This window comes from Schistocerca piceifrons, unplaced genomic scaffold, assembly GCF_021461385.2.
Source record: "Schistocerca piceifrons isolate TAMUIC-IGC-003096 unplaced genomic scaffold, iqSchPice1.1 HiC_scaffold_1872, whole genome shotgun sequence".
NCBI lineage: Eukaryota > Metazoa > Arthropoda > Insecta > Orthoptera > Acrididae > Schistocerca > Schistocerca piceifrons.
The window spans coordinates 241,233-264,298 of record NW_025727759.1 but is presented as its reverse complement, the minus strand read 5'-3'; the positions used below and the strand labels follow the sequence as shown (position 1 = coordinate 264,298).

Here is a 23,066-nt window from a genome sequence, read left to right as displayed (position 1 = left end):
TTTAGCTGTCTGTGTCTCATTTCCCAGGAAAACCGTGAGGAAGTGGTCTCATTTCGTCCATCATTAAAGTTGTTTACAAGCTTTCCAATGAGTACGACTTGCATTAAACTACTTTTCAATATTATATAATTTCCAATGGTGGTCATGTTTTCTTCTACAGAGTAATTTCCGTGTGTGGGTCTCACAAGTCAGAAACGATTTCACGGTGCCATCAATTTGGAATCATTACAGTCGCCTCATCAGTATGAATTGCAGACTTCACTAAACATTTGGCTGAGCTTTTGATATATTATCACTTTCTTCCACCCCAGAGAGGCGTTTTTGATGTGATGGGGCCTTCCACTGTAATTCCACATGTCTGATGGCATCTGGTCTTTATCAACCAACTGGTCTAGAAATAGTCAAATAATCGACGAAACTAGTTTTTCAGACAGTATTTTCTGAATAGACAGCCAACCATGGTCCAATATTTCTAAGACAATATATCGTAGTCCGGATAGATTGTTAGGTAACAATGTCTTTCTTAGTTTTTCTTAAGAGGTGACTTCTTTCCACGTTGATTAAAATGAAAATTGGAACTCGTAATCTCTGGTTCAGGAAATAATTTTCCAGCTGATGGGAATGGACATTAGCAACTTCCAGAGTCGTTATGAGAGAACAAGGTTCGATCCGAGCACATTTTTATTTGCCAAATAATAGTAAATATTAGGACTATATAGTATGTCTCAAATAGTGAGGTGCATTATGACTCCTAACATGTACACAATTATCTTTCATGATTCAAACCAACTGTTAGGAGTGGTTAAATTGTGCTCTGTGCAAAATTCTGCCAGGCAGCTTCCCCTTTCATTCCCTTAATTCAATTCATTTTCCTCCAACTTTCCTTCCACTTCGTATTCCGACTATCGATTTCGAGTGCCGCATCACAAGTTTTCATCTCGCTTAAAGATCTGAGCAATTTCTCCTCTCTCAAAAAGCATTTCCTTAATCTCTTCGTCATTTTCGGAACTAGTTGACGTGCAAGCCAGTACTTCTGTAACTGGTTTGGCTGTGTGTCTGTCCTGGCTGTGGTAGCGACTTCACTGTGCTGCTCAGATAGCGGTAAGATGTTAGTGTTTTCGGCCGAGAACGATATTAGATTTCCAGTGACCTCAGGGAGAAATCTAAGGTGGAGCTATTCTCAAACACACGGATTTCTTGCTACCAGATGCTGAGAAGAAGACAGGCATTGTGAAGAATCTAGCCACATCAAGATCAAGGACCCAGATTAAAATACGTAAGCACAATCATCGTCCAACTGAGCTACTTATAAAATTACGGGGGCGTTCGATCTGCAACGCTACACTTTTTTCTCGGCCAATTTCAGTTGGAAAAATGCGAAATTTTGTGAGACATCGTGGAACATTTCTGCTTCAGCCCCTACAGCTTCATGGAATTCCATCAGCTGACAGCACCATATGTAGCCTCCAAAATGGCGTCCGTAAAGGAGGTGCGACCCAAGCAGAGAGCTGTCACTGAGTTTCTTTCGGATGAAAACCACAGCATCGGAGATCTTCATACCCGCTTGCAGAATGTCTGAGGAGATTTGGCAGTGAACAGAAGCACCGCGAATCACAGTGGGAGGTGTCTGTCAGCGTCAGAAGAGCTTACTGGTGATCCACGCCTGGCCTAGCAGCGCCATCGTCGCAGCAAGGTTGTGCACATCTGGCCGACCTCCGCGTGTCGGTCAGCTGCAGACGGCTGTGACTCCTGCGATGTGGGGACGTGCTCTCATTCAGGGTGACCGGTGGATCACTCAGAGCTGAACAACCCGCATCTCGCACCTTCCGACTTCCGTCTGTTTGGTCCAACGAAGGATGCACTCCACGGCAAGCAGTACACGGATGATGGGCAGGTCACTGATGCAGCAAGACGTGAGTGGCTAATCAACTGTTTACTCACTCGGTCAGTTTTGTCAGTTGAATGAAACAACCAGATGAAACTGGCCATGTCAGCTATATGAACACTTTTTCAACCACACTCTCGGTTTTCAATGTAGCTAATTATTACGAATTGTCATCTTACATCGAAAGCGGAGCTGGGAGGAGAGCAGAATTTTGGTTCTCACGCTGGCACAGCTGATTTCAAGTGAATAACTTCAGTACTTTCGGAGATATAAATTTTTACCTAAGGGACGACTGTGATGGATTCATCTATAGTATCAATTGAAACTACAACCAGAAGTACAGGTCCATAAAATCTAATTGTCCGGAATTTTCTTTCCTTTCATTACCACAGATTTCTGACTAAATAAAAAGTACTTTGGAAAATTATTATCTGAACGTGTTTCGGCTACGCACGTGTTTCGCAGGGTCTGAAGAGATACGTTGAAATTTTATGGAAATTAAGTAAATGTATGTGTGAGAACGTTTCTTGTACAATAGTGGAATTTGTGGCGTATGCCCGACTTAGTTTGGTTTTGTAAAAGGCATCCAGAAGGGGAGTTGAGTATTAAACTTTTAAGTAATTTATGTTGCGGAATGCAATCTAATTTTGTCTTCATTAAATTTTATTTTGTTTCAGAATTACGCGATTTCTCGTCTAAATTACCTGCAGTAATCTGACTGGCTGTTATTAAAAATACCTGAAGTATACAAGTGCTCGAAATGATCTGATTGGCTGTTTAACATATTAGCCAATAGGAATTAAGCATATCCCGTGCGTACGAGTATGGCTTTGTGCCTCCGATCTAGGAGCCGATTAAGTTGTTCGGGAACCATCTTCTGGTAAACGCCTGTGTTAAATCGCGCTGATCAAATTTATTCCGAAATAAAGAAATTTGCGCGTTTTATTGCTTCTGCTGCCGTTGACAAAGAGCGACTACAGTACTGAATATTTTGTGAAAGCCTGAGATTTGTGAGTGATTTATTTTAGGAGATATTCGCATGTGAACATTTTATTTCGTACACAAACACTGCGCGGCGTGTTTCGTGCCGATTACGTGACATTATATGCATTATAGGAATGTTTCTATACTGCGTCTGGGTGAGTGATTGCCGCAATTCTTAAATCAGCCCAGAACATTGCCATTCTGCATGCTCATCGAGGAGCTAAGGACTGCACTGAGTACAGGTTATTTCTGGAGGAGACAATATTCCATAAAACCACATTTAGAAAGTATGTAGAACCAACGTCAAATCCTGACTCTGCGAATACATCACAACTCCATTCGTATGGCTCTCGCACAGATCACGAAGACAAGTTTAGACTGATTACTGCACACACAGAGGCACTTTAATGATTCTTCACACACCCCTGAACGTGAATGGACCATGAGAAACTCTTAGTAAGTGATACGATGGATGTACCCACTGCCATGCACTTCACAGTCGTTTCAATGGTGTAAATAAATGAGACTCAGTTTGGGAGGAGGAAGAATCACACTACCTATTAAAAGACCGTAACTGATTGGTTTCTCCAGTAAATATAAGAGCCTTGCTGCTCTCACACGTAAACAACTCGGGTGATACATAACGAGTCCGTAATTATGAGCAATACATCATCCATCCGCGGTAACTATAGACTTTGCATTACTGTACTGAAACTTCCTGCAGAGCTGAAAGGAACATTTACAACTTAACGGTCGTTAAATACTGGAAGAAACCCATAGTGTGTGGCGTTTTCAGTCCTTATTACGACCATGTGCTCCCTCTGAACGTCATCACGTCATCAGCGCACACAAATGCAACTGTGAGGCTACATAAATGGACGGCTGTGTGTCTACCAAACGTCGGTTTTCGTCATTTGGTTTTTTTTTTCCCTGTATGCAGACATCGTGAAGTGATCAATGGGCAGAATTACTCACAACAGAGTCAGTGCCCATACTGACACATACGATGAGTTTCATTATGCACTTAGTCGGGGAACTGCGATTGTGCAACACTATTGCATTGTCGGTAACATATGAGACACTTCGCCCGGCTAAAAACCAGGACGCCCTTCCTGCCGAAAAAGAGACACGCAAGATTCTCCTGTCCTCCGGCAAAGTGGCTCTGCTTCCCCACTCAAACCACCAACCTCCGAAAACCATGCAGTCCTTAAAGGACTGCTTAAAACCTATTCGTGGCTCAAAGTCAGATCCCTTATCAGCGAAGAGCCGTCGAATGACATCAGTTGAGTGGAAAAAGCTAGTCAAGAGGTATCGATTATATTTATCACATCACCCACCAAATGTCTGAAGTACGGCAAGCTGCAATCATTCTGGAGTGTTCTACATGGTAGAAACAGATTTCCTCTGGAAAAAATTAACAGCAGCTACTGCACCTTACAAACACATTCCCGCTGGGAATCGAACCCGGGACCCCGTGCGCGGGAAACGAGAACGCTACCGCAAGACCGCGAGATGCGGACACCTCTTCACTGTGCACGCAGCAGCCGCTTTCCACCAGCCTCGCCGCGTGACGTCACCCGCTGACCCTGGACTGGCGACCCGCAGTTGTCCGCACTGCGCGGACGCCCGCTTCCCGCCCACAAACCGCTGTTCCGCAGCGCCAGCGCGTATCCTCGAAGCTTACAGGCTTGCAGCGAAATGAGGACGACGAGAAAAATCGAGAAACTGCGGCCAATACAGACGCCTTACCGAGGATCACCCTACCCACGCGCCATTCGCTAGCGTAACTGGAGTGAAAAGATAATATCAAGAGAAATGTTGTCGAGATCAGTATCTTAGTTGCCACTAATGTCCGCTGTGATACTATCAGAAACCGACAGGGTCCCCCCACCGTTGGTAATTGTTACAGTATTACATCGGCTGCATTCTAGGGCAGGACCAGAAATTCGAGGGTATTTTAGTCAGCACGTACTCCAAACTATGTTACCTATTTCATCGTCAACACTGTCATAGTTCGACTTCTTAACGTACAATAACATCTGTTTCGTAAAAAAGCATTCCTGGGGGAACCCGTATTTCTCTCTCGTTTCTGTTCTGCCACTTAATAGCAAGCTGAATCTATCCTACCTACATGACCTGTATAAAGGTCAAAGCTGCATGTCGCTGCCTCGTGGTATCACCGAAACAACGAGAAAACTCGTTCGTTCTGAGATTAAACTGAGCACATAGAATAGTCGCCCAGAAGAAGGTTGCAACCCTCATTTTTACAGAAGTTGGGTTTTGCATGGAAAAAGGTTGTTAACAGTAATTGGCGCAAGGTAGGGATACCGGAACTGTCTACCAACTCTTGTGTTGGCGTCAGATTGCCAAGTTTGCGTTGCACAGAACGAGGGTGTATCCATACGCAAGATGGCGGACACAGCAAGTACCGGTACACTTATTACGGTCAGTACTCAAAAACCGGTCACCTCTATACAACATGACTGTAGAGGTCTGGTCTCTTGAGTATGGAACTGTAGCGTGTCTGCCGATTCATGTGCTTTGCATCGTCCGCCATGTTGTAGTTCGGCAAACATATTTCCATCGGTCCCTACGTGATAAAGAATTGCAGACCCATTTCTTGTTTTGAACTTGATGTCAACATGTGATGTAATAGCCTGATGTGGAAGCAGACTCCGGAAGTATTTTCTTTTCGTGTTCTACTGACATTTCCTAGCAGCCATGTTGCAGTTTGGCAAGAAACGAAATACGAGCACCTACGGCTGGCACGACCTGACAGCTGAAGTTCAACATGGAGGAAGTACAGAGATGACCGTGAGGAACACACGAACAGAGGCAAACAGTGTAAACAACGTGTGAGTCGGTGGCGTTACGTGAAGCGTAAACGACTCACGGCTGCTGGAAAACGATACACTACTGGCCATTAAAATTGCTACACAAAGAAGAAATGCAGATGATAAACGGGTATTCATTGGACAAATATATTATACTAGAACTGACATGTGCTTATGTTTTCACGCAATTTGAGTGCATAGATCGTGAGGATTCAGTACCCAGAACAACCGCCTGTGGCCGTAATAACGACCTTGATACGCTTGCGCATTGAGTCAAACAAAGCTTGGAAGGTGTGTACAGGTACAGCTGCCCATGCAGCTTCAACATGATACCACAGTTCATCAAGAGTAGTGACTGGCGTACTGTAACAGGCCAGTTGCTCGGACACCATTGACCAGACATTTTCAATCGGTGACAGATCTGGAGAATGTGCTGGCCAGGGCAGCAGTCGAACATTTTCTGTATCCAGAAAGGCCCGTACAGGACCTGGAACATGGGGTCGTGCAGTATCATGCTGAAATGTAGGGTTTCACAGGGATCGAATGAAGGCAAGAGCCACGGGTCGTAACATATATGAAATGTGACGTCCACTGTTCAAAGTGCCGTCAATGCGAACAAGAGGTGACAGACGTGTAACAAATGCCACCCCATACCATCACGCCGGGTGATACGACAGTACGGCGATGACCAATACACGCTTCCAATGTGCGTTCACCGCGATGTCGCCAAACACGGATGCGACCATCGTGATGCTGAAACAGAACCTGGATTCATCCGACAAATGACGTTTTGCCATTCGTGCACCCAGGTTCGTCGTTGAGTACACCATCGCAGGCGCTCCTGTCTGCGGATGCAGCGTCAAGGGTAACCGCAGCCACGGTCTCCGAGCTGATAATCCGTGCTGCTGCAAACGTCGTCGAAGTGTTCGTGCAGATGGTTGTTGTCTTGCAAACGTCCCCATCTGTTGACTCAGGGATCGAGACGTGGCTACACGATCCGTTACAGCCATGCGGATAAGATGACTGTCATCTCGACTGCTAGTGATACGAGGCCGTTGGGATCCGGCACGGCGTTCCGTATTACCCTCCTGAACCCACCGATTCCATATTCTGATAAAAGTCATTGGATCTCGACGAAAGCGAGCAGCAATGTCGCGATACGATAAACCGCAATCGTAACAGGCTACAATCCGACCTTTATCAAAGTCGGAAACGTGATGGTACGCATTTCTCCTCCTTACACGAGGCATCACAACGTTTCACCAGGCAACGCCGGTCAACTGCTGTTTGTGTATGAGAAATCGGTTGGAAACTTCCCTCATGTCAGCACGTTGTAGGTGTCTCCACCGGCGCCAACCTTGTGTGAATGCTCTGGAAAGCTAATCGTTTGCATATTACAGCATCTTCTTCCTGTCTGTTAAATTTCGCGTCTGCAGCACGTCATCTTCGTGGTGTAGCAATTTTAATGGCCAGTAGTGTACAGAGGTATCAAAGAAGGGGTGTTAATAGTGGCAAAATCACCAGATGAGGTATGTAGAGCAAGATTATTTTTCAAGTACATGTTTTTTAATCTACATGTGACCCTTACAAGTGCTTGTTAGTCAAATAACGAGGTCAGTACACTTGTTTCATTGTAACTTTGTCATTCGTTGTATAAACCTGTGTGCAACAGAATGTTTCCTTCTTCCTGAAAAAGGAATTTAGTTTTGTCTGTTACAACCTTGTTCTGGGCGGCTATTTAATTGTAATAGTAGTCTCTACTTTGCCGCTCTTTATACTGAATTCAAGGTATTACTACCGGCAACAACTGCAAAGTAAAGCTTACTCACTTCATAGAACAGTACGTATGTCACTGGATACGCGATGTTCTGTGGCTGCAGGTCCTAGCGGATTTAGACGAGCCTCGAAATAAAACACGACGCTGTCTTCAGCTTTAGAAATGACTTCCACAGCTCAGGGACATTACACAGCTGAGTGTACCTGGCGTCAACATGACAGCGACTACATTCTTAGACCCAAATCCTACGGATTAGATCGCATGCATTACGACAATTCCAAGCGTAAGAACTAGGAAAAACAAATAAAAGGTAATTGTCATCGTCAAACAGGAAAGCGGGACTATGACATACGACATATTTCTTTTAACGATAGCTTACTCACGACCATTTATGCTTCTGCTCTCTCTCTCTCTCTTTCACACACACACACACACACACACACACACACACACAGCATTAATAAACTAATTATACAACAGTCTTCACAAATGAAGTAGTGGTCGGTATTATTTCGAAAGTACGAGTATCGTGAAAGTCTGTGGTGATTTGATGTATTTAACTTGTTGAACTGTATTGCCAATGAAGGCAGATCTAATTACATGGCGATGTCTTTCGAACGACGTGATCTCTTCCTCTCACAAAGCACAAACGGCCAGCTGCCGTATTCCTGTCGCGCGCATTATTCTCAGCTCACTGAGCAATGTGTTGTCACCTTCTCAACTGTTTACTTTTCTCAGCAACAACCGTTTTATTCGCGAATCGCATTGTCAGTTTGCAAGCCGTTAAGTCAGTAAGCAGTATATAGCATGTCCGTCTCGTATTGCCCGACGGCTACGCTCGTCATTAGTTTTAATACTCGTCAGATGAAGAAAAGGAATAAAATACTTTGTAAACTTTCCATTCCAGTCGCTCAGTGTTAAAAATACGATGGGTTATGGGATTCAATCACAATTCCAACAGCATTGGCGGTTTATTTTTGTGTCAATTGCTAACCTTTCCTAATTCGAAGAAGCATCACTATTTTGTGAGTAACGGTCACATTCGTCTTGTTGACCGGTTTAATTGTACTTCTTGCCAAAACACACTATAATTTTAACATTCATTTTTGGAACAGCTACTGTGAAAGAATTCTGAAAGTGTCTCATTAAACAAGTATTTGGCGACCAGAGAGCTCAATAGCTTACGAAGAACCTCGTTGTGTCTACTTGTGGTATAGTTCAATTCTTTTATCTCGGCGGCTCGCGCATGCCCGCCCAGACGCGGCAGATTGCTGCGTTGCCAGTTGCACGCGCCAAGAGAAGCAGCGCCATAGTATAGTATAGTTCGCAAACTTACGTTTATGGGGGAGCGCGCAGTTTATGAAGTAAAGCCGCCACAGCCGCATTAACCCTTTCGCTGCTACAGAGACGTGCTCCCCGCATTCCGCGCTGTGCGCGATTTTGTCATCACTGCACTGCTCGCCTGTGCAGACACATGGTGTTCCCACTGCTTTGACACACTTATTCGATTTCACATAATCTATCTGGCCCAAAAATTTGATTTTAACACATCATCTTCACTGATAACTTCCCCCCGTAACTGACGATTATGTTTCGATGTTCAACGCAGTTATTGCGCAGATTAAGTGTAGTAAACCATTGCACGAAATTTTGAAGTGTTTGCAGAGGCAAAAGTCCACACCGTATACTTTCCGTATAGTCGATTTTAGTTGCCACTAGAAATTTCAAATAATTACATTCAAACGAATGAAATTCATGAAGACACTTCGATATTGTTTTTAAATAAAGGAAATATTAAACACCGCACAATGTTTGAACTCAGAACCTTTTGCTTAGCAGCCAAGCACCTTCACCATTACGCTAACGCAGCTCGTCATTCAACATAATTCCTGGAGGACTTTAAAGTATCACGCAAAATACCGTCAAACACTGTTGGTATGACTATGAATTATTCACGTTTCATCCAAGTACAATAGGAAATAGCCGGCCGTGGTAGCCGAGCGGTTGTAGGCACTACAGCCTGGAACCGCGTCAGCGCTACAGTCGCAGGTTCGAATCCTGCCTCGGGCATGGATGTGTGTGATGTCCTTAAGTTTGTTAGGTTTAAATAGTTCTAAGTTCTAGGGGACTGATGACCTCAGAAGTTAAGTCTCATAGTGCTCAGAGCCATTTGAACCATTCTGTAATTTGTGAAAAAATGTGAAGTCACTTTAAAGCAGAGTCAACAGTTAGCAAGCTACTAAAGCTACCTTAAGATTTAATTGAAACAAAAATAGCTCTTTTAAGCAATGACACTTTACGGTGTGTGGCGGAGGGTACTTGGGGCAGGAAGGCCATTCTGCGCTCCGTCGCCACGTCAGCCTTGCTGCCGCACACTCCTCTCCCCCACAGCAACAGGTACTTTTTTTCCGCGGGTGTGGCCGCACTGCGCCAGCTGCCCGGGGAAGTCCCGGCCTCTGTGGAGCCTGGGCTGGCCGCGGCGGGCGGCCGCTCCCCGGTGGCAGACCGCTCTCTCTCTCTCTCTCTCTCTCTCTCTCTCGCAGTGGCTGTGCGCCTCCTCAGTGTTTCAGCCTCGCAGCCGGAGTATTTGCCTCCGCGCTTATCAGCAAAGCATCAACCACACCCGCGTATTCAGGCTGTCGAGACGTTTACGCCCCACATGAGGATGCTAACGTGGAAGCTTCACTCTTGCCAGCTAAGGTATCCGCCCACGCCTTACGGCAGAAATTTCAACATGTCTAGATACGCAAGCTTCATCCATCGTGCTTCACAAAACTAAAGTGTCAGCAAGTTTTACAATAGTATAAGCAACCCGGCAGTGGCAAAGATTCACTTTAGGTTATCTCCTTTATACAGAACATGTGCAAGCGTAACATCTGACACAATAATGAAAAACTTACGAAATCGCCATTTATTCTGCTTTTTTCCCGATACACAAGTTGTTAGGGCTTGACAAACATATCCCTATATATAAAGGTAGGTTCGTGTAGATGGGAAACAAGTTTTACATTTATTGGGTACTGTATTCGAATTTCGCGATTCCGGACTGACCGCCGCTGTTTGCGAAACACGAAAATTTGGGCCGGATCTGAACTCTAACCCGAATGCCGCACAAACTTCTACAGCTCACGTCAATCCGGGTTCGTAAAACGCGAAACCATTTGGTAATGTTTACCACAGCTGTAATCGTGAGAAGAGTGTGTCTGCATGTGTCAAGGGCACTGAAGTGTGATCCGGAGATGAAATTAACACGTACATTGCAAACATGGAGTTGAATTTATTTCAGAACTACGTATCACTGTATTTCGATTTAGAATCTCGTTGAGTACACTGGAATATGCAATTGGAATTATCGTGCATTGACGGAGACTAATGGGTTACGATTTCCCACAATACTGTTGTCACGGCGTAAGTAGGAGACTGGAGCTATGGCTTGGCCCACTTTAAAAGTATGCTCTCTTCTTCATCAGCGGTAGGATTAGCTTCCGTTTTGTTTTGCAAAGACGCAGTTTTATTTCTTGCACGGAAGGACGTTTCTAAGGGAACCTGTAGTTTCCTTTCATTTCTATTCCGAGCTCATCAGCGAACTGCAATAGCGAGTGACGTCGGCACGAGAGTTTCCTGCAGCACATTCCTGTCTTCTGTTATCGCGAGATCTCAAAACGACGTCGTCCTTATGTGTAAAACACAGCCGGTATCGGTAATTTCGAAATTTGTCTGTGTCCGTACCTCTTCAAACTGATGTCAGCATATAACTACCAAAACCAGGTATCACGTTTTTGTGAAAAAAGCTAACGCACTCCAGAGAACAAGACGGGCTGCATGTCGTGCAGACAAATATGGCCGCCGATATGCGGCAGTCGGTGTCGGCAGCTTCGGCAGCCTTTAGTGCGCACCGCGAATACGGCACGACGCTGCTTTCAGCTGCAGGGACAATCTGTGTGCGCCTCACGCCGCCCTGCACGGCGTGTGGAGCAGCCACCAACGACGCTCTTAAAGCCCAACTCCAGAAAATAAGCTGCTTATGTGTGAGCAGTAACGAAGAGGAGATGAGGTTATTATAACATTTTCAACATTTCGCGGCCCTGTCAGCAACTGCATAAATATTAATTTGAAATTGACAACAGCCTCAGTTGCAATGTTTACCTAAATTTACCTAGGTTTCAGTTGGGACAACCCAACCATCTTCAGAATAAAAGGAACTACGATTTGTCCATACTGGTCAACGTCAGAAACTAAAAACTATAATAGAGAAATACGTCGCCACGTTGTAATAACTTACCCGGGAAACAGCCACGGCCCCACTCCGCGACCGCTGTACGGCAGCAACGGACGTTGTACTGGTACTGTCCACAGCCTCGAGAGCGCATGCGCGACACACTGTGTTAACACTCGTACCAACGTGTACTGCTAAACTTAAAATTTTATGAACAACCAGGTGCGGCTAACGAAGTTGACGTACACGTTGTCCAGTAAGGAGCACAGACAAAGCGACTGTCTTAACATTTGTAATAATTTGTTGGACGTCAAAAGTGAAGGGACCAATGCGTTTACTGTTTTAAGCCAGCCTAGCATATTTGGGCTAAACATCGAACTTGACCGCATGGGGATAACTACGGGTTTGAAATACCGGATAATCCCAGCTATTCGGCAAAACGGGAGTGCTAAAACATGTTGATTACTCCCTACGATTATGGCGGATGGAATAACGGTTGAACACCTTCAAAAAAGTTTTTGCTTCGCAGCTGCAGCTGGTCGTTAAGAAGGTTATTTTTTGTCATGTAGTACGTGAACTTCGCAATGCAAGAGCTGAGTGTTATTCGGAGGGTTGGGTGCGTGAGCCGTTTGCACCTAGAGTTCAAGCGTATGTCGAACCACGCTTGCCATCCGCAACTTTAGGAGGGATAGGCTCCTTGTATCTCGTTAGTAAGGCTCTTCCTGTTTGGCCGATGTAAAATTTCGGACAATTGTCACATGCAATCTTGTAAACTCCGGATAATGACAATTTAGGCTTTTTTAAAGTGTGAATCAGGTTCTTCTGCAGCCTACTATTAGTAGGCAAAATTGTCTGGAACCCCTGGTTCTTTAGAAGACGCCCTATTTAATATGAAACTTTACCTATGAAGGGACTGACTTCCAGCACGATAACCTAACGTGGAACTTTTATTATTATCATCTACTTTCCTGTCTTAGAGCCGTCTCTTTATTTCAAGCTCGTAACCGTTATTTCGGGCTGTTGTTTCCAGGGTTGCCAGTTCGTGTTCCAAGGCTTCTGCGGATGGGGGAATGGATATCGCTCTATGTATACTAGAACGAGAAAGTGCCATTTTATGCGCCAGCGGGTGTGCAGAATCGGCAGGTATGACATTCTCAGAAAACTTATGCTTCCTGGAGATGAAGATGTCACATTCTATGTGATCATGGACTACAGATAACTTAAGATCAACAGCGTCATACTGGGTGACTCGCTTTCAAGAGTAAAAATTTTCTCGTGGAGATCGTTGAACAGTACAAGTATCTCATCTATGTCTTCTTGGGATGAGTCAATTACCAAGAGAATATCATCCATGTATCTCGGCATACAACTTTATTTTCTCCGCCATCTATATATTACTAACAAAAAATTGAGATTCTATCGTATCCATGAATATATTGGAAAGAATCCCTGCTAGAGGGCTACCCAATGCTAACCCGTACGGTTGTGAGTATATTTTGTCTTTAAAAGAAAAGTAATTGTATTTCAAAACAAGGCGCGGGAGATTCATGAGCACATCAATTTCAATATCTGACAATTTCTTATGGACGTGTAAGTCCGATCTACAGGTACGTTGGTGCGGAGGCTGGAAACCTCAAAGGGGGCCAGCTCGGATGTGGCATGGCAGATTACGTTATTCAGTTCATTTACCATTCGACAGAGTTTCTGAAAGTAATTTTTCTGGAAAGCGAAGTTGTCCTTAATTTTGTAATGTAAACAGACAGCCAGCTTGTGGTACGTACTATTTGTACTGTCCATGATCGGACGTATCGGATGGAAGTTTTTGTGAACTTTGAATTGTCTCGTTAGTATGGGAGGCTTCGGGTTCATATTCAGGAGTCATTTCTTTAGAAACACTCCTATTAATTTATTGGTTTTCTGCGAACTTGTTCTTATCTCTTTCTGTAACGCATGAGTAGGATCTGATTCGATGGAAGTAATGCCATTTTGATCGAAAAATGGCTGTTTTTCTATGTATTCCGCTTTGGAAGCTATAATTAACGAGTTCCCCTTATCGGCTTTCGTAACGAGGGCGCCATTATTCTCCAGTTTACGATTAATACTTTTCACCGGTCTATAACGTAATGCTTTGATTGAGCGACAGATCATTCATTTTCTAAGATTTTACCGGATTAGCCAAACCGCGTTTGAACATTCTTTGGCGTTTTGGTACACTCCAAACCTAATTTAAGGCCTGCTATGAAATTGTCTACCACGTGTGGTTCTTTAATCGCAGGTGCGATATTGAATTTCAGCGCTTTGGACAGTAAGTGGGTCTTAGCTGTTGAAAACATTATAGAAGTTTTATTAATAACACGTTCAACAGAACGTGGGTGTGAAACCTGTATTATTGGAACATCCTTGTTGGTTACCTCTGGTAACACCCTTGGACAAATTTGACAGTTTTTTCGCATGCCTTGCAGCGTGTTTCTTCTTTCTGTTTGGCAATGACATCAGTGGCCTGTGCCCAAAAATCATCTATTTGATAATTGGAAGACTTCGAATAGTGCATCAATATTTCAAGATACAACAAATAAGCTTTCTGGTTTAATTAATCTTTCTTTGTATGCAATTCCACAACCACAATTCTGTTATTGAGGATCTGAGCTATGAATTTCTTTTTGAAAGTAGGCGATTTGTAATATAATTTTCCTACATAATTGTAAGTACTAGCATGGTCATTTCATTTATTAACAAGTGTAAACAGAATAACGTGACCCCAAAGTTTGTCAGCGGATATTCCATGCCGCAAAACACAATGGTTGTTTCCGTTGAAGGGACAGCACGGCTCTTATCAGAGACCCATCTGAGAAGAAATTCGCATGTTCTAGGTCAAAATGCGAGTAGATTTTTGTTTTGTAGAACATATTCACATCAGCCCCTCGCCCCCCCCCCCCCCCCCCCACACAGACAAAACGCGACGTTGTTGAGGCGGTAACGAACGGAAGAATTTCGAAACACTGACTACTTCTAGCAGGAAAGAGAGGTGGTGAGCCCCACACAGTGTATCCTAGACAGACTCGTGTTCACGGTCGGTGCAGCAGTGTCCGCAGTCTGTGTTTAGCGTCCCAGGTTCGATTCCCGGCCGAGTCGCTAATTACCTTCTCTCGGGGTCTGGGTGTTTGCGCCGGCCCCGTAACGTCGGGTCATCTCCACCGCCGAGCAGATCGGCCAAGCCGAAGGAAACGTTCTTCTGCCTGAAAACTTCCTGTGGCGTACACATTTTTTGCGCGCCAATGTTTTCCGGCTCAGCGTGAAACATCGCTTTCAAACGATATGAAGCACACAAAATGCACCGTCATGAATGTACCTTTATACCGTCATGGGCATTATCGTAATACGTTACGGTGCTCTTTTCCAACACACTTCTCGTGTATCAATCAAATCTAAACCTAAAGCACCACAAAATTAATATCGTGATGGGGCATGCAGTAAAACTAAGTAACCACCTACGGATCCAAACTTGAGACGACTCTGCGGAATGTGGTGGTGGGTACTTTGTTCACCGAAGCCGTTCTTCGCTGCGCCGTGACGTCATTGTTGCTGCAGCCGCCGCCGCCGCCGCCGCCGCCGCCCCCCCCCCCCCCCCGCCCCACACGCCAATGTGCTCGCAGCAGCCGGTCACCACCAGCCTCGCCGCGTGACGTCACGCGCTGACCCTGGACTGGCGACCCGCAGTTATCTGCACTGCGCGGGCGCCCGCTTCCTGCCCACAAACCGCTGCTCCGCAGCGCCAGAGCGTCTCCTCGAAGCTTCCAGGCTTGCAGCGAAATGACGACGAGAACAATCGAGAAACTGCAGCCAATACAGACGCCTTACCGAGGATCACCCTACCCACGCGCCATTCGTGGGCGGAAGAGGAACCTAAATTTTTCCTGTGTGTTCCCTTGTGCTGCGCCGAGTACGCTGGCCGGAACTTATTCTGTGGCGGCTGTTTTTTTTGCAGTAACCCTTATATATTTGCGCTGGTCACTTTCAACAGTTCCCAGTAAGTGGCTGTTGTCTGCGCTCTGATTCGTTGATGCAGAGGAGACTGACCGGTCGCCGTATTCGGTTTGATACTACCGGAGCACTGGTGCCACATTTAGTGGCTTTGTATTGAACAAAGAGCAAGGAAAAAATCCCTCGAAATCTCGTAGCTACAGGTACGAATTCTTACAATATAATCGCGCAAAATATCGCTATATGACGTCATCCCCGCAAACTGCACTTACTTTAGATTCAAATTAATTTAATTTCTGACGCTTCAAACTAAGCACAGTAAGAAACTAACTACAGTAAGGTCCGCACTGTGGATCACCACACAAAAACTGGTAAGCGTTGACGCCATCGTTTTCTTTAGTCCTGTCTGAAATATTTCGGTCGAGAAAAGCCACGTTAATAAAGCTTTGCGTGAGTTTATAAAAACTGCACCGTCCATGATGTAATTAATATATTTTTGAAGCACCTACAATAAAGAGGCTACCAAGATGGCAGTAATTATCTTTTAGCCAAATTAGAGACTAACCGTCCATAGATATAATTTTCATGTTTTACGTCCGTCTAGGTGGTAATGATTATTTGCATATTTTTATGTAAATAAGTAAAAAGAGGGAATAATTTGTACACGCAGTAAGTATAAGTAAATACGCAATACTAATTTCTGTAGGAGAAAAAGAAAGAGAAACAGCTGTTTGAAACTCCTAGATAAGGAGACAAAAATCCCTGACTTGCCGGTCGTCTTGTTTCCTTGGAGTTGGCAAAATTTACACGACAGAAGAAAGAAGGCATGAAGGTCGGGGACATATTTTGAGAAACAGTAAGGAGAACGATATTTGCTATCAGCAGATTTGCCCAAGTATTAAGCATTTTAATCGTAAATAAACGAGAGACGGAATTATTCGTGAGTGGTAACGAAAATTCATTGTATCAGCTGTGTAACTCAGAGACAAGCAAAGGTCCTGCAGTGCTTTATAGAGGACGTTACTTCACCTACTGTGGCATTTCGTAACTTGTAATCGCAGTTTTACGTACGGAAAGGAACGACGCTTCAGTGACACTGTAAGTGAACTAAGGGTAGGTAGGGCGTGAATTACAAGTTAATGAACAGCAACACTGACAGCTCACCATACACTAGGTATTTACGCGTTAGAAAGCACTTGTGTATAAATTTCTCAGCATTATTTTGAAAGAAGAATAAAGCCATTGGTGCAGTGGTTTTCCGTACTTGGCTCTCCACATAACGAACTTCTACATCCAATTTTAGAATTCAAACACTTACACTCGACGTATCAACGATACCCGCGTCTTTGTATAAGTCCGTTACACGTGGAACTGCATCGGTTACATGTACGTACATAATTAACTTGTGTACCAGAGAGGAGTAATATGGGTTCAGTAGAAGTAGGCATATACTTATAATTTACGTACATTATCTTTCGCTGCTTACGGAAAGATTCCCGATACTAAGGTACACAGTGTATGTACTGGGATTAAAGTCAGCACGTGAAGTGTAACCACGGGTGTTCAGAAAGTACCAGATTCTGTGAATTAAATATTAGGCGCTGCAGTGGTTAATTGTAGGAGCACAGAAGTACTTTGATGATTAACATTTCGCGGGTGTTCCTGGAGGCACATTACGTGTACAGATATTATGTACGTTATTGAAATAATCCGTAAATGCAATCTTGTCAACCAGACTGACTAAGAATTTAAAGACTTCTTGGCCTTGTGTAAAATGAGCAAGGGGATCGAGATCATGAGTTGAGCTGCTCAGTACCGTATTGGTGCAGAAACTAAGGACGACGGGTAAAAGGCGAGACAGAGGGCTACCATCAACGATTCACTCGTTTCCAGAATTCACATTTTTCCGAAGTATTAAGTGTACGAATATGATTGTATGCCATTACGAATTCAGCGCCTTGCCAAAATGCCGACAAGGCAAGACTTTTCATGTGTTGGAACGTGCGAGGTATTTGACCAAATGTGGCAGCTGCAAAAAAACCGTTTAAGGGGTGGGGGGGCTGAACAAGATTTCTGTACGCAGTCCACACAAGTCAACAGCACGCAAAAGCCACGAACTCTGAACACCGCAGCAAAGTGTGTGGAAGACAGTGCGTCGGCGGTTACACTTCAAACCGTACCGTCTGGATCCCTTACAACAATTAAAAGCGGACTGTTACGGCCGGCGCCTTCAGATTTGCGCCACATTGCAGGGATCAATTGAGGATGGACATTTCGCCCCCACGCTGATATTCAGCGACAAAGCAACTAACACTTTTCTGAAAAAGTTTAGATCCGCAATGTGAGAGTGTGCCGTACTGAAAAGCCTCACCAAATTTCGGTGCATGTAGGAGATTCGCCGAGGGTTAATGTATCCTGTGCAGTGTGACTGGCGAAGCTGAATGGGCCGTTTTAATACTGTGAGACAACTGTGGCGGGTACATCTTACCTCGATATGTTGCACTTGTGGTTGTTTCGACTACTCATTCCTTCAGGGAGCATCGATGTTTGTTGCTACCTAAACGACGAAATTTGGCATCGCTGGATTGGCCGTAGGCGGTTAACGCAAGTACTGACCAGCTTGCAAAAGCACTTAACAATGGATGTTTGAAAATCTGAAACTGGTCACGGGTTTGTGTAGTTAAACTGTGTGTGTCGTAATTGCGGTTGTCTCCTATATTTAAGTCATAATGTTTATAATTCTAGTACAGCCCTGTTTCTCTTAATGTTTATTTTCGAAAATCTAGCGATTAAAATAGGGTTTCATTGCACTGTGGTTGACTCAAATGAACTTGAAATATTAGCAGAAGGCCACTCGATCACTGATTACACAAAGTAGAGGCCATACTGGATGTTACCGAGAACTCGCGTCACAGGTATGTATGCACGATGATCTTCAGAGCCATTTTGTTTCTTTTTAGACCACTCGGCCAATGGGCTTGCGAAAATTTGGAAGGGCGCGAAACACAGGAAAGTAACCGTGAGACGTGGTACAAAAAACAGACAAAAAACACCGCGGGCGGGAGAGCGCGGTCTGCACTCGTCCGGAGAGTGGGGGCTGCCGCGGGGCGCCGTGCTCACGTGTCGGGGGCGTGCGCGGCTGGCCGGCTGCACAGACTGCACAGGCTGCGTGCGTCTCTCGCACACGCAAAGTTGCACAGGTGTGGACCTGCCTCCACACTAGGGACAAGCGGTGCCCAGCACTGAACCTGCCGATTCAAACTGTGCGTCACCAAAACGGACATACAACACTCTTCGAAAGCTAACATGCGTGAAATACGTGCCACACAAAAATTGTTACTGTAACATTTCATTTCTTTGGCTCCGCTGAGTGACAACCATACTGTAACCTGACAACCTGTACCAGAACTCTGGCTAAGCAACGGACCACTTCTCCACAACACACTTTACAAATAATATAGCAGCCACGCGTTCTGTTGTATCCGTGTGACGTCACGCAGCACACCATTACGCAACGGGTCAATGTCGACGGCCGCTATCAGCAGCTGCGAGCTGCTCCAGTTTAGGCAGCCGTCTGTACTGGAAATACGGGTACTTGCAGAGCCTTGATGCTTTGAGAAAAGTGAAACACACGACGGAGGTCTGAGAAAATTGCAGATTTTTTTCACTGATTAACTACTAAATGGTTTATGACCACATGGGCCACCAAGGCGACAGCGAAATTTTCACGAACCGTTTTTTCTCCGTCTGAGACATTCAAGTACCGGGTGCTTGTAAGTAAAATGCAGCTACTGACCCAAGTCCACTGTGGTCTGAGTATGGTAAGGCAGCGAAATACTGTAGACATGCTAATGCGTTAACGCGAAACCAGTTGGCGCCGGAGGAAATCAATTCCAATACCAGGTCCGAATCTGTCACTGTGCAACACCTCGCGGAAGTCTCCGGTGCTCATACTGAACAAGTTCTGCAAGTGGCGGCTAATAATATCGACATTCTGCCTCTCTCACTTGTTTGTCCCTTCCTGTCCACATTCCGTTCCCAATGCATTAGATATGGGAACATTTCTTTCCAGTGTAAATCGGTTCCCCAAGGGCGCATTAGCATACCAAGTTTCGCTGCGATACAGCAGTCACAGCCCACGATGGAGCTCTGCGAGTGGCTCAACTTGAGACTGCAAGCACCCAGTGGTACAGCACGGTTCCTCCTGCACGCAGGCTACCCTCAGCCACGTGTCAGGGCGACAGCTCGCCACCGTCTCCACGTTGAGTCACGTTTACTGCCGGCCCAAATATCCTGCGAGACACCACAGTGTGAAATTTTATGCAGCTATCACATTTTGCTGGTGGACAGAACACCTAATGAATTGAAAGCACCCGGAAACATCCTACACATTCCTAAGTCACGAGTGACCTTACTCCCTTATTATTGGATATCTGTGTGTGAGCTAAAGAGCTGATTCCACACACTCGCGATTAAATGGAGGCCTTTTTAGGAAACTGTTTTGGCTGCCGCTACTGTTCATCCGTGAACGCCACAGTTTTCTACAATTCAGCAAATCTTATCTCGCTACACACGACACGTTTTGAACAGGTCTTTAATACGGCGTGCATGAATTGCGTTGTATATTTTGTGATAGGCGAGTATAAATACGAAAACCACCACACATAGTTCCATGTCACAGAAGTGAAGGGCATTTACAGCACTGATTCCGGGTTACTTATTATACATAAAATTCGTGCAACTTTTATCAAATGATCCTGTCCCTCACGTGTGACGACAGTCACTTTTCTGTGACGTCACGCGTTCTTTGCTGGCAGTGGATTAGGGGAGCACACTGAACAGTCGTCGTGTTGATCTACCTGTTTCCGAAGATAAAATTGTCAATTTTATGGTTTTGGTATTCAAATTTGCGTTTTACGACGATGTGTAGTCTAACTGACACATGGCATTTTTGAACTCTTCAAGACGGGTCGTGTTCAGTATTTTGTCATGCCGAAGTGTCTGTAAATGCGACGTCAGTGGCCACCCACGATTCCGAAACTGGGACTTACCATCAATAACGGGTAAGGCTTCTGTAACAGTATCTGGCTAAACGAAATAATGTTTACTGTAGGTTTCTGTCAAACATAATTAGCAAATGCCCCCACAAATAATTTTGACGTGATTCAGCCCTATGACGGAAACTAAGAACAAATCTACCTCGATTGTCGCAATTGTTGCACTGGAAATGGCACAAATTAAATCTAGGTTCTCCCGCCATTAGTGCCTGCACATAGAAATCTACACTGCACTTTAATCGTGTAATTTGAACGTGAAATGAAGAAGCTGGTAAGTGACGGCGTCAGAATCACCGACATCCATTCTTCCCTCACATAATATACGACTGAAGCGCAGGCCGCACACAACACGGCGCGTCTCACAGATCGCTGACGCGTTGCTTTGTCGACACACCGGGCTCTCTCATCAGACAAATAGTAACACGAGAACAGCCAAACAAAGCGATGCAGCGTTGTAGAGTGTAAAAAAAAATTTCATCAGCAAATCACAAACGAGGAGACGTGACAGAGCGATAAAAAATACGAAATGTTTATTTCGTGAAGCACAAACATTACGATAAATTCCCAAGAATTCGCCAACTACTACGCAGATGGTCGCCTCTGTGTAATGAGGGTGTTGGGGAAAGCTACAGATTGCTCGTTGACCATAACCTTAATTCCAGGAAATTGTGAAAATACGCAAATGAAGGCGAGTACTGCGTCTCATCGCCACAACCGCGTCGGCGTCACGCCACGAGTTGCGATTCGCGAACGGATTTCAGGATCCGCAACGCCCACGCACGAAACAGCTTCCGACGTCTCATTACTTTGCACACGAGTTTACGTGTGTAATATCTGATGTTAAGCATGTAAGCGAGATAAAGTTTAGAAACGGTTTGAAATTGTTCTTAATGTGTGTTCGAAAGCAAGTGCTCATTCTGAAATACTGGGTAAACATAGTCTGCTTAATTTGCGCTGCTTTTTAAAGAAAAGCCCGTTTATCGCGCGTCTAAATTTTTGACACGTCATGTCTACTGATGTGTGGGCCGTACGACGATGTAATTTTTGCAGATACCCTACAGGGTGTGGGGATACTGTCTGCAAACTGCGTCGCGAATAGGTAGGTACCGATAAACTACAACGATACGTCTGATGTCTAAGTTGACTCCATGAACAGCGACAACGTGGCCGGGGGGTAGCGGAAAAATCTCTCCAGTTTTTGTAGTCTTGCGTGCAGCTTCTTGGAAGTCGGTAACGGCCCTCATTCTGAAATACTGTCTGACTAACGTCCGCGTATTTCAGCGCCCTTAGTCACGTTACCTCGCGACGCGCAATGTTTCCAACTTCGGTACTTCTCTTACTGTGTGACAACCGCAATTTAAGATTATACCTCTGAATGAGTACATCTTGACAACATTTCAGATGTCTGAATTCCGCCACATTACGCGAAACATTAAAAAATAAATTTCTGCCACGCCTGCAAGCCGCTACACGCCTTGTCGCACTAAAACTCGCTTACTGCAAAGTTCTGCGTTTGATGGTTTTCGTAAACTTGCGTCCTACGAACATAATCAAAAACGCGAGGTTTTCATTTTAAATGCCTGTTCTACGTGAATTCTGTGAAAATCTACACTGGGACATCGACACACTACCCGACTGAATGTGGGGTTATTTTCCATTCGTTCCACGTTCTTCTCGCTCAAGTTTTCATGGACTGGAGCAAGGCCATAAGTAACGACCAATAAATCACTGAACACTCAAGACGGTAATATAACACACTGTTAGCCACCCCTTTGTTCGTAGCGGTCGTAATTTTTCAAATTAAGACAAGTATTCGACAAGAGCAGTGAGTGAGTTACGCGATAAAAACCACACAAAAGCGTGCAGAACATCCGCCGCTCCCATAAATTCCTGCCTTACCGATCTGTGGTATTCCCGTGCAGACACAATATACACAAACTCTGTCTGGGCAGGCAGGACAACGTGGCACGCTGCTTCCCTCCAGGCTGCTGCGTCACAACTGGACCGCACAGACAGCCCGCTGCCCCACCCAGCGCTGACGTCACGGGGCGGCGTTGCCAGCTCGCGCGGCAGGCGAGGGAACGGCTGCAGCAGGGCGTCTACGTCTGTGTCGGCACTGCCGGACCGCCTGCGTCCCACCCACGCCGCAGTCAGTTATCTCGAACCGCGCTATACAGCTGGCAACATCCCCACCCCCCCTTTCGCCTGGCGCCCCAAAAACCGGATTTCCTAAACCGATTTCCCAGTACCGCTTTTGGTGAACGCAAAGATGGAACAAACACGCTGCATTTTGGTCACGGGACGAGGAGAGGTGTGAACACAACATCTTCCG

The 23,066-nt window shown here is 45.1% G+C and overlaps 1 protein-coding gene across 1 annotated transcript in view; it reads right to left on the bottom strand.

The window, feature by feature from the left end:
• LOC124741135 (BTB/POZ and MATH domain-containing protein 4-like) overlaps positions 1 to 22,866 on the bottom strand; it is a 48,951-nt gene extending 26,085 nt beyond the window's left edge. The window contains exon 1 of the mRNA XM_047248663.1: positions 22,634 to 22,866. The gene's annotated coding sequence lies outside the window, so the exon portion shown is untranslated. The remainder of the gene's footprint in view (positions 1 to 22,633) is intronic.
• Between the last annotated feature and the right edge of the window lie 200 nt (positions 22,867 to 23,066).